Source organism: Haliotis rubra, unplaced genomic scaffold (assembly GCF_003918875.1).
Source record: "Haliotis rubra isolate DU_JTF1 unplaced genomic scaffold, ASM391887v1 Scf74, whole genome shotgun sequence".
Lineage (NCBI taxonomy): Eukaryota > Metazoa > Mollusca > Gastropoda > Lepetellida > Haliotidae > Haliotis > Haliotis rubra.
The window spans coordinates 191,924-203,630 of record NW_025767457.1 but is presented as its reverse complement, the minus strand read 5'-3'; the positions used below and the strand labels follow the sequence as shown (position 1 = coordinate 203,630).

The following is an 11,707-nucleotide window of genomic DNA, read 5'->3' as shown; positions in this document are numbered from 1 at the left end:
TCACAAATGCGTAGTTTATTACGTACAAGCTTGGTGACACAATTTTCTACTTGACTGTTAGGTCATCTAGCTCCAAGTAAGTTTATATGTTAAAGCATGTATTGTTGTCAACACATCTTAGTTTACGTTTGAAAAGAACAACAAACTTGTGTGGAACTTCCGAAACAATTAACCATTTGAACAACAAATACATTTTAATGTTCGCGAGACATGTTCTGCTCGCTAACACTGACAGTCGGTCGGGTAACTGGTGTCGATGTCCTATGAATTTCTATCATCACTACGTAATCCACTCTATAGATCATTACCAGACATGAATTTTCTTGGATCAAAGCACTGACAGTGCCGTAACCTTAGCCTTGAATCCTGACACGATCGCTGATAGATGGGCATGACGCCATGTTTGTTTACACTGAAAGTAGTCCCTAAAATTTGCATATGACATTTCTAATTGGGATTGATATCTGTAAATGACCCGAACAGATACCGAAAATATCTGGTGGCTTTATCCTGCGGAGAATGCTATCCATTGTATGAGAATATTTCGCTCATATGACAACGTGCATGCATGTGTGTATGTGCGGCTGCTTGTACTAGCCCAGACTGAAGCTGGTTTTATAGTGCTAGCTCACTGAGATACCATGCCGCAGTGAAGCATGAATACCCCACTCAGACACATTATACTGACTCCGAGCCCACCAGTCCTTGTTGTACCCATTAATGCCGAGGGCCAGGCAGGGACCAACAAGTACCATATTTTAACGTCTTTTGGTATGACGCGGTCAGGGATCGAACCCGCGACGTTCCGCTCTCCGGGCGGACGCTCTAACCACTACACCACCAGGCGGTCCGTTAAATCATGAACACATGGCAGTACATGAATTCCATGCAAGCAACTCAGATTTCAATATACACAATGTACACAACTATAACTTCTAGTGAATTCCAAGCACACATATATAAGTTCTGAAAAGGATACATGTTTTGACTGACTGACTGACTGAGTTTGGTTTTACGCTGTTTTTAGCAATATGCCAGCAACATCACGGCTGGGGACACCAGAAATGGGCTTCACACATTGTACCCATGTGGGGATTCAAACCCGGGTCTTCGGTGTGAAGAGCCACTTTAACCACTAGGCTACCCCACCGGCCCACATGTTTTTGAAGCATCAAGAAAGAAGGTGTTTAAATAAATTAGAATGGATGTTTTACCAAATCAGTACACCATTATGTATATTGTGAAAATATAACTGATCAATAGTTAGGTAAATATGGATGACAAGCCATTAGAACATGGTTGATCAATTCATTCTGCATGGGGGTCTGTAAAACACCAAAATAACCAAGGGGTGATAGTATGAGCAGTGACTATTGTACAGGATACAATGACACATTGTCACCCAGGATGCCATTGTACAAAGTCATCTTAGTGCTAAGGTGATCACAACTCTCATTCCTTAACATAGACTTATGACAGTCTTTGCATTTAGGTTGTTTGAAACAATGGCACCCAGGACCTACTGTAGATATATGGGTGCTGTAGTTGGGCTGGATTGGGATGTATGTAGAAGCTTCCATATGCTGTTCTTTCTGATCTTAAATATCTCTGAAGAACACGTGTATATGGATGTAATGTAAACACTATGATTCTGGAGAAGGCACTGTTATGGTAGATATGAGGGTCGGCTGATAAGCCCAGCATAACTAGGATAAACCGTTTTGATGGAGATATTTTCTAACATAATCCACTCTTACCCATGAAGATCTGGGTTAGAATATTGATCTTCAGTAACCCATGCTTGTGGTAAGAGGCCACTAACTGGATCGGGTGGTCAGACTCGGTTGACATGTCATCGGTTCCCAATTGCGTAGATCGATGCTCATGCTGTTGATCACTGGACTGCCTGGTCCAGACTCGATTATTTACAGACTGCCGCCATATAGCTGGAATACTGCTGAGTGTGGCGTAAAACTAAACTCACTCACTCATAATCCACTCTGAGGTCCTCCTACTGCTGCTAATGATGCTACTGCCTTCATTCCATTGGTAGAGAAGACCATCCCCAACAGCCCAAATTATCAATGATCATCAGCATACATCTACTTTTTAGATCATTCTTTTAGATCTTCTCCTAGAATAAGGAGTTGGAACCTCCTTATGTCCAGTTCATGCCTCAGAATGCCACTTGAATGACACCCTGTAGGACATCTGACGTGTGTTGTGAGTCATTGGTAAATCACATCACATATTTATGAACATTTTAGTGGTGGGAGTTCTTTCTCATCTTCTGTCATCTCTCACCCCCCTTGGAAAACCTAGTAACTGTTGCAAAGGAAGGAGCATCATCCCTTACAGCTACAGTGCTCTTTTAGCAGAGATTTCTGATGGATGTGGAAAGGGTGCAGGTGCTTTTATTTATAAGAAAACCAAGTCTGTTTTGTCCATCCACAGACAATGATAAATAGTAGCTTTGATGCCTGCTGACATGTTTGTGTTTGGATGAAATAAAAGCTTCAATTTATGTATTGTAGATTGTAGATCCTTCTAGTAAGGCCAAGAAATTTTCAGTAACCCAGCGTATGATGAAAGACTATTCTGAGAAGGTACAGTTTGTTTTGGCATGAAATCTGATAACTTATTTTGGTTTTCAGACTGAAATAACCACTAATGCATCAGATGAAAGATGTGAACCCAGGTTTAACCTTAAATAAAATTCTTCTATCCCTCTGCTGAAGAACTTATCATACCCTACTATGCTATTTCTTTTACTTACTGCATATCAATCATGTATGTGTCTTTATGAACTAAAGACGTACACATAAATAGCTTCTCTCAAGTTTCCTTCCCCTTCAAACAAAATCTGAAAATGCTAATGAAAAAGCTTTAAAAAGTCTGAAATGATTGTGCTTATCTCAGATTACTTGAAGGCAGGCTAGCAGTAGGTTTCTCCCCCACTCCCTGCCATTACTGGAGCAGCCATAGCAACATGCAGACGTCAGGATTATCTGACAAAGGCAGCTATGGGTGTGAAGCATATTCCTGGATCCAGCTTCATATAGCTGATGTCAGAAAGAACCACCCAAAAATAAATAAGACAACTGAAATAGACTTTGGATACCCAGCCCGTCAATTGTTAAGCAAATAGATTTGACACACAAATGTGTCAAGAGTCATGAATTCTTTAACAGGCACTAGGCAAAACTGGCAGTTGAAATCAGTTAATACACACAAATATGTACCCACATTGTAATAAACTGATATATTTAAGAATTCATGGTTTACCTGCTAAGTTGCTCATAAGGTATTAAGTATATTTCACGCAATGGTTGGCAATATTCCAGCAATCTTGTAACAGTTTGTAAACAAGCAAACATGATTGTTTGGACCTAGAATTCTGAATAAATAACATAGAATGCCTCATTAGACTCCTAGCTAGGGTTTTTGTTATTTTGTAACAAACTTGAGCAGCCTGAAAAATAACCTAGATCTTACATGTTTACCTTTGCAGATTTTGGATGAGAATTTTAAGCAGATCCATGGATTTCAGTGGATTTGATCTCAATGGGGTCATTCTTGTGAATCGTCTAAACCTGTGGCTCCCAAGACCCCTGGCTCATTTTCCTGTTTTTTCCCTCAAACCCATTCTCATCCCAGGTTATAAATTAGATCCAAACTCTGACTAAATATAGTGATTTCATCTTATTGATATGGACATGTAAGTACATATATAATTACAGACACAGAGAACACAAGAATGATAATTATCAGAACCACCAGATATTTTGTGTGGAAATATGCACAGATATACTGAAGATCTGAACACTGAGGATGGCACCGATGTATGACAAACAGGACAATCATGGACAGGTATCCAATACATAGGCACTGCTTGGAAAATGTCAAGGGTCAAGGTCATGAGATATCAACATCTTGTGTGTTTGTTATTAACATTCAGTAAAGCCTAGAAGTGAGTGTGTAGATCACATATTGGGGAATTTGGACTACTCGGCTTGGGGTGCATTTGAAAGCTGTGGCAGTCTGTTATAAAAGATAGGTGCACACATACATTGTAGTTCCATAGCAATCACACTGTTACACATGCTAAATGCAGTCTAGTAGTTCTGAGGTGAACAAGGAATTCACCATCATTGACAATGAAAACTATGAGCAGCTTCAGGATTGCAAAACTATAGCTTGTGGCTATTACATTGCCTGGCACTTGTGTAAGCATTGTTATATCTGGGTGGGAGATTACTGCCCAAATTATTACACTTCCACCACCAAATCTATCACCCTCTTCCATGCAGCTGATAGTCATGCCTGACATATCGGTTATGTGCTAATATCTTTCATATATATTTGCATGTGTATATAAATATCAAACACATCAATTTCAAACTTTCATTGATGATAATGACCGCCCGGAGAGCGGAAGGTCGTGGGTTCGATCCCCGACTGCATCATGCCAAAAGACGTTAAAATATGGTACTTGTTGGTCCCTGTCTGGCCTCGGCATTAATTGGTACAACAAGGACTGGTGGGCTCGGAGTCAGTATAATGTGTCTGAGTGGGGTATTCATGCTTCACTGCGGCATGGTATCGCAGTGGGCTAGCACTATAAAACCAGCTTCAGTCTGGGCTAGTACAAGCAGCCGCACATACACACATGCATGCACGTCGTCATATGAGCGAAATATTCTCAAGCACGATGTTAACCCCAATTTCACCTCACCTCATTGAGGATAATAGTTCAACAAAAACACAATGATCACTTCAGTATACATCTGAATTGTACACATATGTTCACCTGACATAACATATTCATAATGCCAATTCCATGTATATATTGGGATGTAACTGTGATAATATTCACAGAAGAATTTCTCATCAACTGATATTTGAGTCTGAGTGAGTGAGTGAGTGAATGAGTGAGAAATGTTCCAGCCATATCACTGTGTGTGGAATTGTGGGACTTTACAGTCATTTATATAGATGTACAAATATAATTTGTGTAAATGGGCCTACCACAAACAGCTGTAATTATTCAAATTTCACTGATTCATTAAACAACACATAACAATACAAAGTTGAAAAAACAAAAACATTTATTCTTCAAATTGATCAAATAAATTTCATCAGGAATAGTAAAAAGTCAGCATTAGAACATTCATTCATATGTACAAAAGCAATAATTATATTTGTTCGGTTTCCTATGGTCCTTGAGTAGTTCATTTTGGCACATCAGTATATACAAGGTGTTGACACAATCATCATGGCAAGCTGTTCCGAATCTGAAATAAAACAGAAGGAATTAGAATCTACAGTTGAACCCTGGTCTTGAATGGGACCAGAGAAATCCATGGTTGGACACACCATCTTACCTGGACTAACGCTTAGTCTCTGAACAAATATAATTTTGATAGTAACAAATAAACCCATTTAAAGTGAAAAGGAGCCGATGTGAGATGGGAGATTCCTGATAAAATCTAACTTGCTTCATTAGGGCTTCAGCACTGCAGTGAGGGCAAGGCAGTAGGGAAAATATTGTGGTTCAGGGACTATGAGACTACATCTTATCAAGAAAACAGAACAAACACATGACACATCAAAGATGTGTTGGAAGTAACATATGTATCATAAAATTGATTTATCCATTTATAACCTGTGAAGGCAAGATGTTGATGAAACCTAACTCTGGGATGTTTGTTATTATGGTGATGTCATAATTTGTTCAAATCAATCAAGTCTTTCGTCCTCAGTAATTATAAAGAAGCTATTTGAAGATCAATGTGGATCAAGTTTTGGATGGCTGTCTTTGTTGACATTATTCATGCTGCTGGCTACATGTATGTTTAGCTACAGCACAATTGCACAATGTTTGGTTATGTGTTTTAAACAGTTGATATACTAAACAGGAACTGTAACTGACAAAATATATCAAGAAGGATCTCCAGTCAAAGGTTAATCTTCAGAAACATGAAATTCTGCTAGTGTAGCTCTGCCCATTTTAAAACATGTGTATATATCACCCCAGTTGTGTGTATGCCATGTTTACCATGTGATATGTTTCTAGTGAGGGCAGAGACAGCACTGCTGTGTGGGTGATACTTACTGTTTACACTGGGGAGGACAGTGGAAGGGCTCACACACATAGAGACATATCACATTACATCTTCAGGCAAGGACCTAGCTAGAAACCCAAACACTAAGACAGACAATATTTTGTTCTTGTGTGTCTGAATGACTACAAGAACTGACTACCCATCATGTGAAGAGTGACATATTTGAGGGGTGTAAAATGAACCATTGCATTAAGCAAGTGATCTCAGCATTTCCCTTTATGGCTGGCCCCCAGCTGTTTTACAGCTGTTCGCTTCCTGGAAGCAGGGGCTTGGGTATTGACTTGTTACATATCACCATCCCTGTACTATTCATACTGCAGAACAAAACTAAAAAGAATCTTGCTGTTCTGTTTGAAATTCTTAACTTTGGCAGTAAATTGCTGATTCAGCCTAAAACAGTGTGTTGCCAACAGGCCTTGAAGCAAATATATCCAAGAAATCCCACGCAAGTCTAGAAAATGTGGCAAGTCTAGATTTCCACAGCTTCAGCTTCTTCAGAAAATGAAGAAAGTCTCAGGGCTCCTTTTTATTATATTTTGATTTTTTTCACTATGAGCCTTTTTTCTGTAAGATATGTTCATTTCAGGGGCTATAGTTGTTAGTCTAAGCTTTCATCTAAAACTGAAATATTTATCGGCCAGCCAGTGTTTCAACCCAAGGGCAACATGAAATCCATTTAGTAAAATGATAAATACCTGTTACTGAAAATGCTACTGAACTAGATACTCAAATATCAATGATGAATTCAAAACATTATCCTTAACCACATAACGATTAGATATAGTACAAGAAATTTTTAAGACACAACTAATTTCTTCCTCTTAATTTTCCTATGTTTAAAACGCTGTCAACTTTTGATGGATTCCTATTCTGATCACCTAGGCTGTTATAGAAAATATATACATCCAGATATTCCATTCCTCTTGAAAAATGTTAATTTTATAGCATTAGTGTGTGGTATGACATTGAAATGAGGACAGTTAGTATATTTGGATATAGCATATAGCTGCTCATGTGGTAACATTTCTTTAATGATAAAATGTCTAACACTTGTTTTTGTCCAGCATATGTGAGTAAATCTCCAAGAATGAAGAATCTTTTGTACAAAAATGGCCATATGAGACATTGTAAAAAAACCCAGAACATTTATATGGTCTGAAGATATTTTTAACTTGTACTTATGAGAATAGTTAAATCATTCTGCATTTTCAGGATGAAACTAAAATTTCAGGTATATTTTAAGTCTGTGTGACCATTAAATGACCTTAAATTAGACATAATATATGTCAATATGTGATACAATAACAATAACATTTCTCTTCATGTCACATATTCACAAATATGTCATCTGGCATTTTGTATACACTTTCAGTGCTAAATCTGTCTGCCATGGTAAATGCTAAAAGGGCTAAACTTTCTAGCAATACTTCCAAACCCACTGCACCGCTCACTGAATCCAGCTTATGGAAATGCAGCACACACGCCTACGTTATTACCAGGTTTACACCAAATGCACCATCTGTTCTTCCAGAAACACTGCACACCACTGTTGTGGCGAAACATGTAATGACCAGACAAGAACAAGTTCTTCTCCACATCATTAATGGTCCTCTATCATGTGCCTTGCTGTGGAGGATATAAACAAGCCACAATCTCACCAGTCATACCTCAACAGGTGGCTGACTCGGGCTTTGCTTATCTTGTTGTAGAGCTAAAATAGACACAGGCCACCTAGAACTGCCTTGGTGCACTCATTCAGGTGGAGGCACTCTAACCTCCATCAGATCCCTTCTTCTCTGCTTGGCTTGCCGTGGCACAGAGTGTCAGAGGATACACCTTCAGGAAGCCATGCCTTGAAACACTAACCTGATTAAACATATTCTACATGAATGCTTTCAGGAATTTTGGAGAGTTATGCCAATAGATCTACGTAATTCCTGTAGAAACTGTAGGACACTTTGTTATGCTGATGTGCATCCAACCATAAACCTTTCAAGTTTTTAAAAATATGAGGTGCAAATGTTGAACATGTGGGTTACGTGTTCATAAAACTGATCAAACAATATAGAAAGAAACTAGATGTCTATATAACTGGTTATTCCACCTTACATAACACCAGGGCACCGGAGTAGCCCAGTGGTTAACACTAGATATGCTGAAGACCTGGGTTCAATTCCCCTCAATATGTGAAGCCTATTCATATTACTGGAATATTGCTAAAGATGGTGTAAGATGGTACTCAGTCACTATACACAAGGAGCAAGTGGGTGAGAAAGTTTGAATTAACACTGCTCCAGGACCAATATTGTTTACAACAAGAAGACAAAGTCATCAATATCCCCCGCAATGGCAAAATAATCTTCATGATTATGTCTACAAGTTATGATTATGTCAAATATTTAGGTGTGTATATAGAAAAGTAAGCTCCAGAGAATAAACTCTACCACAAAAACACCAGAAAAATTAGTTTTAATTTATGATCTACCAGAATTCAGCATATCATGTGATTCAGTCTATGTCAAACTTGTTGCCATGGAAACACCAAACCCTATTTTATTCAGAATTCCAAAACTGCCAAAGTGGCAAAAGTACACCAAGGCACCAGACCATCATCTATGTGCCAAGTTTGGTGACAGAAATAGTTAACGGTTTTAGAGTTCTGCTCGGGAAAAGAGCACGGAGAGAAAAGAGTACCACCAATTTCATTCAAAGTTTGCTAAGTCAAACTAACTGCACCATAAGTGATTTATTGAAATGATCAAAAGATTGGCACACCAGTGACCGTGCCAAGTTTGGTGAAGAAAAGATCACAGTTTAGATGCTCAGAACTACCACTAACAAAATTCTGGAACCAAAACTTGTTTTCATTAATTTCAATATTTACCAAAAGGTTTGGTTTTGTCCAGATCTATCTATGTGCCAAGTTTGGTGAAGAAATAGTTAACAGTTTTAGAGTTCTGCTCCAGAAAAGACAAATGTTATCTTATCGGACGACTCCAAAGAGGATCGGAGTCCATTTTAATATGTCAAAAGCTGGCGTATGGGGATAAAACTACTATTCAGTATGTTGGATAAAATAAGTAACAAAATAAACTCACCACAAAAAAAACCCCCAGAAATATTAGTTTTAATTCTGAAGATCTGTGAATTCAGTATTCATGTGATTCAGTTTCCATATGCCATTCCATCATACCTGTGCTCATGAGTTTTGCCAAAGTGGTAAAAGTTACAATCCAGCACTGCTTCTGGATTTCCATCCACATGCAGCTGCCAAGCTGTGACATAGCTAAAATATTGCTTGAACCTGCTATAAAGCAAACTCACTCACCATGCTCACTCACTTTTACATGCAAACAGAGATAAAAGAAAAGAGGAAACACCTAAACAAAACAAAAACAAACTCTTATCTCTCTCTTGTAATAGAGCCTCTCTAAACACCATGTACACCAATACTGTAATAAGCCAGGTTCATCTGGTTTCATTCCCTTTCATATACAATGAGCAAAGAGGCAATAAAGCCATATTGCAGCCCTATCTGCGAGACAAATTGCCTGTCAAAGGGTCTGATGAGCATGATAAAGGAGCCAGGGGCACTGACATGGCCCCTCAGGACCCAGTGCCAGGGGATATGTCCATATGATTTACAATACAAGACTATAAACATTTTGATGACCTTCATCACAAGACAAAGGTGCAGGTTTGACCAGAAACGGGCCTCTCTGCTTACAGTGGATGCTGTGCTTGGTCCAAGATGATGTGCACCATGACTGCGCCATGGAGTCAGCACATGATGAGACTGATAAAGAAGGTCACTGATGATTGACCTTGAAACCTCTTCAAGATGCTGCTTGTTTACACAGCTACAAGAATGACCATATTCAGTGATTGGTATAGTTGTTGACATTTTGCTTATAATGATTATGCCTATGAAACATTTTGGGAAGAGTGTAAATGAGACACAACAACCTTTTTCCTTAATCCAGAACAGAGTTGTTATATTTGTGGATGAGCCTGCTTTGATGTTTGCAAAAGTATTGATCAACAGGTATATCATGATACAATTACATATGAACCATATTTAATACAATTTTGTCCTTATTTTAATCAATCATAAAGGTTTCAAAAAGGAAAATATCCTGTAATCAAACCTGGCAATACTAGGACTTCATATAGCCAGACTCCTGATGTTTGGTAAGTTGACATAAGAAATCAAATTACTCAGGCCTTCTTACATTTCAGAATTTATTTCCACCATCCATCTACCTTCATGCATCTAAAGGATAATAATTTATTCTTCAGTGGATTGGTCAGGGGATATCAGGAGGAGGATCTGCCCCAAACATGATCCTGATGTCTCTTGAAGAAGGTCATAATAATTAATACATGTTTTTCAGGAGGAAATAATGTACTTTTGCCTTTCAAGGAAGACCATGCATGGATACAAGAAGATGGGGAGGTTCCAAAAGTATGACAAGCATTAAGGAATGGTAATAATTTTCAGTGATTAGTGCATCAAAGACCACTGAAACCCCCCAGCCACCATGTAATGAATGACCTGACCCAAAACAGCATGTGGAAGGACTATGTGGAATGTTCTGCAGAGCATTCCCCGAGTGTCAAAGCTGCCATTATTGATGGAGAGTTGGTCCTGAGTCTGGACACTGTCCACACATAATCAGCCTGTAAGTGAACCATGGAAGATTGCTGTCCTACAATCCATCACCATCAGGTTGGAATTCTGTGTTAGGTAAACCATCTTACACATGGCATCAGTGTTCTTAGGCCGAAGCAGACTGAAAACCTCTCAGGACCCACAGCCTTTGTTTTCTGCAGGTCCTTATGGCCAACAGCTTTTTCATCCTCAATAGCTAAGAGTATTATTTTTCAGAAAATATTCAGTAATTTCTAGTTTTTTATCTCGATCAGTGGGAACCCCTAGCTGAAAAGTACAAAGTATTCGTTTGGGGAGTATTTCTGAACTTACACTTCCTTTAACACATTAGCCACCCACAACCCCTACCACCACCATATAAATCAAATGAATGCTCCGAAAGCGATCACAGACTAGAGATAATGAAATATATATATCATAAGCCCAACTGTTTTTGTTTCCTTTACTATAACCAATTTTAGGTGCTGAAGTTTTTGTTCAGCAAAATTAGAAAATAGAATGGATTTGAAAGCAATGTTTTACCAGCTAATTGTCATGTTATATTTAAAGGTCACATGCAACCAAAAAATCAAACATAATTAAAACACAACTATCACTTATTCATGACATATAATATACATTGCTGATTATGAAAAACATATAAACAAAATTATAAGCGTACAATCGCAAATCAAAAGTGCAATATTTTCTACTTGGGTTTACTTCCCAAGAAACGAAGCAGCCGGGATACCGAACCCAGTCAGAGCGGGTGGGTGAGCACTCAAGTGTAACGGCCGGTTCATTTGCAGATGACCTCACGGCTCATTGTGTGTGTATATATAGAGATGTTGGGTTTTGTAAACACATGCTCATTTTTTGTGTATAACATTTTGTACTCAACAGACATCATAACATGTCATGTGTACAAGTA

The 11,707-nt window shown here is 38.5% G+C and overlaps 1 protein-coding gene across 1 annotated transcript in view; it reads right to left on the bottom strand.

Moving 5' to 3' along the window:
- Positions 1-5,090: 5,090 nt before the first annotated feature.
- Positions 5,091-11,707, bottom strand: part of LOC124259848 (microsomal triglyceride transfer protein large subunit-like) — a 53,079-nt gene continuing 46,462 nt past the window's right edge. Inside the window, 1 exon segment of the mRNA XM_046694063.1 lies at positions 5,091-5,294. The gene's annotated coding sequence lies outside the window, so the exon portion shown is untranslated.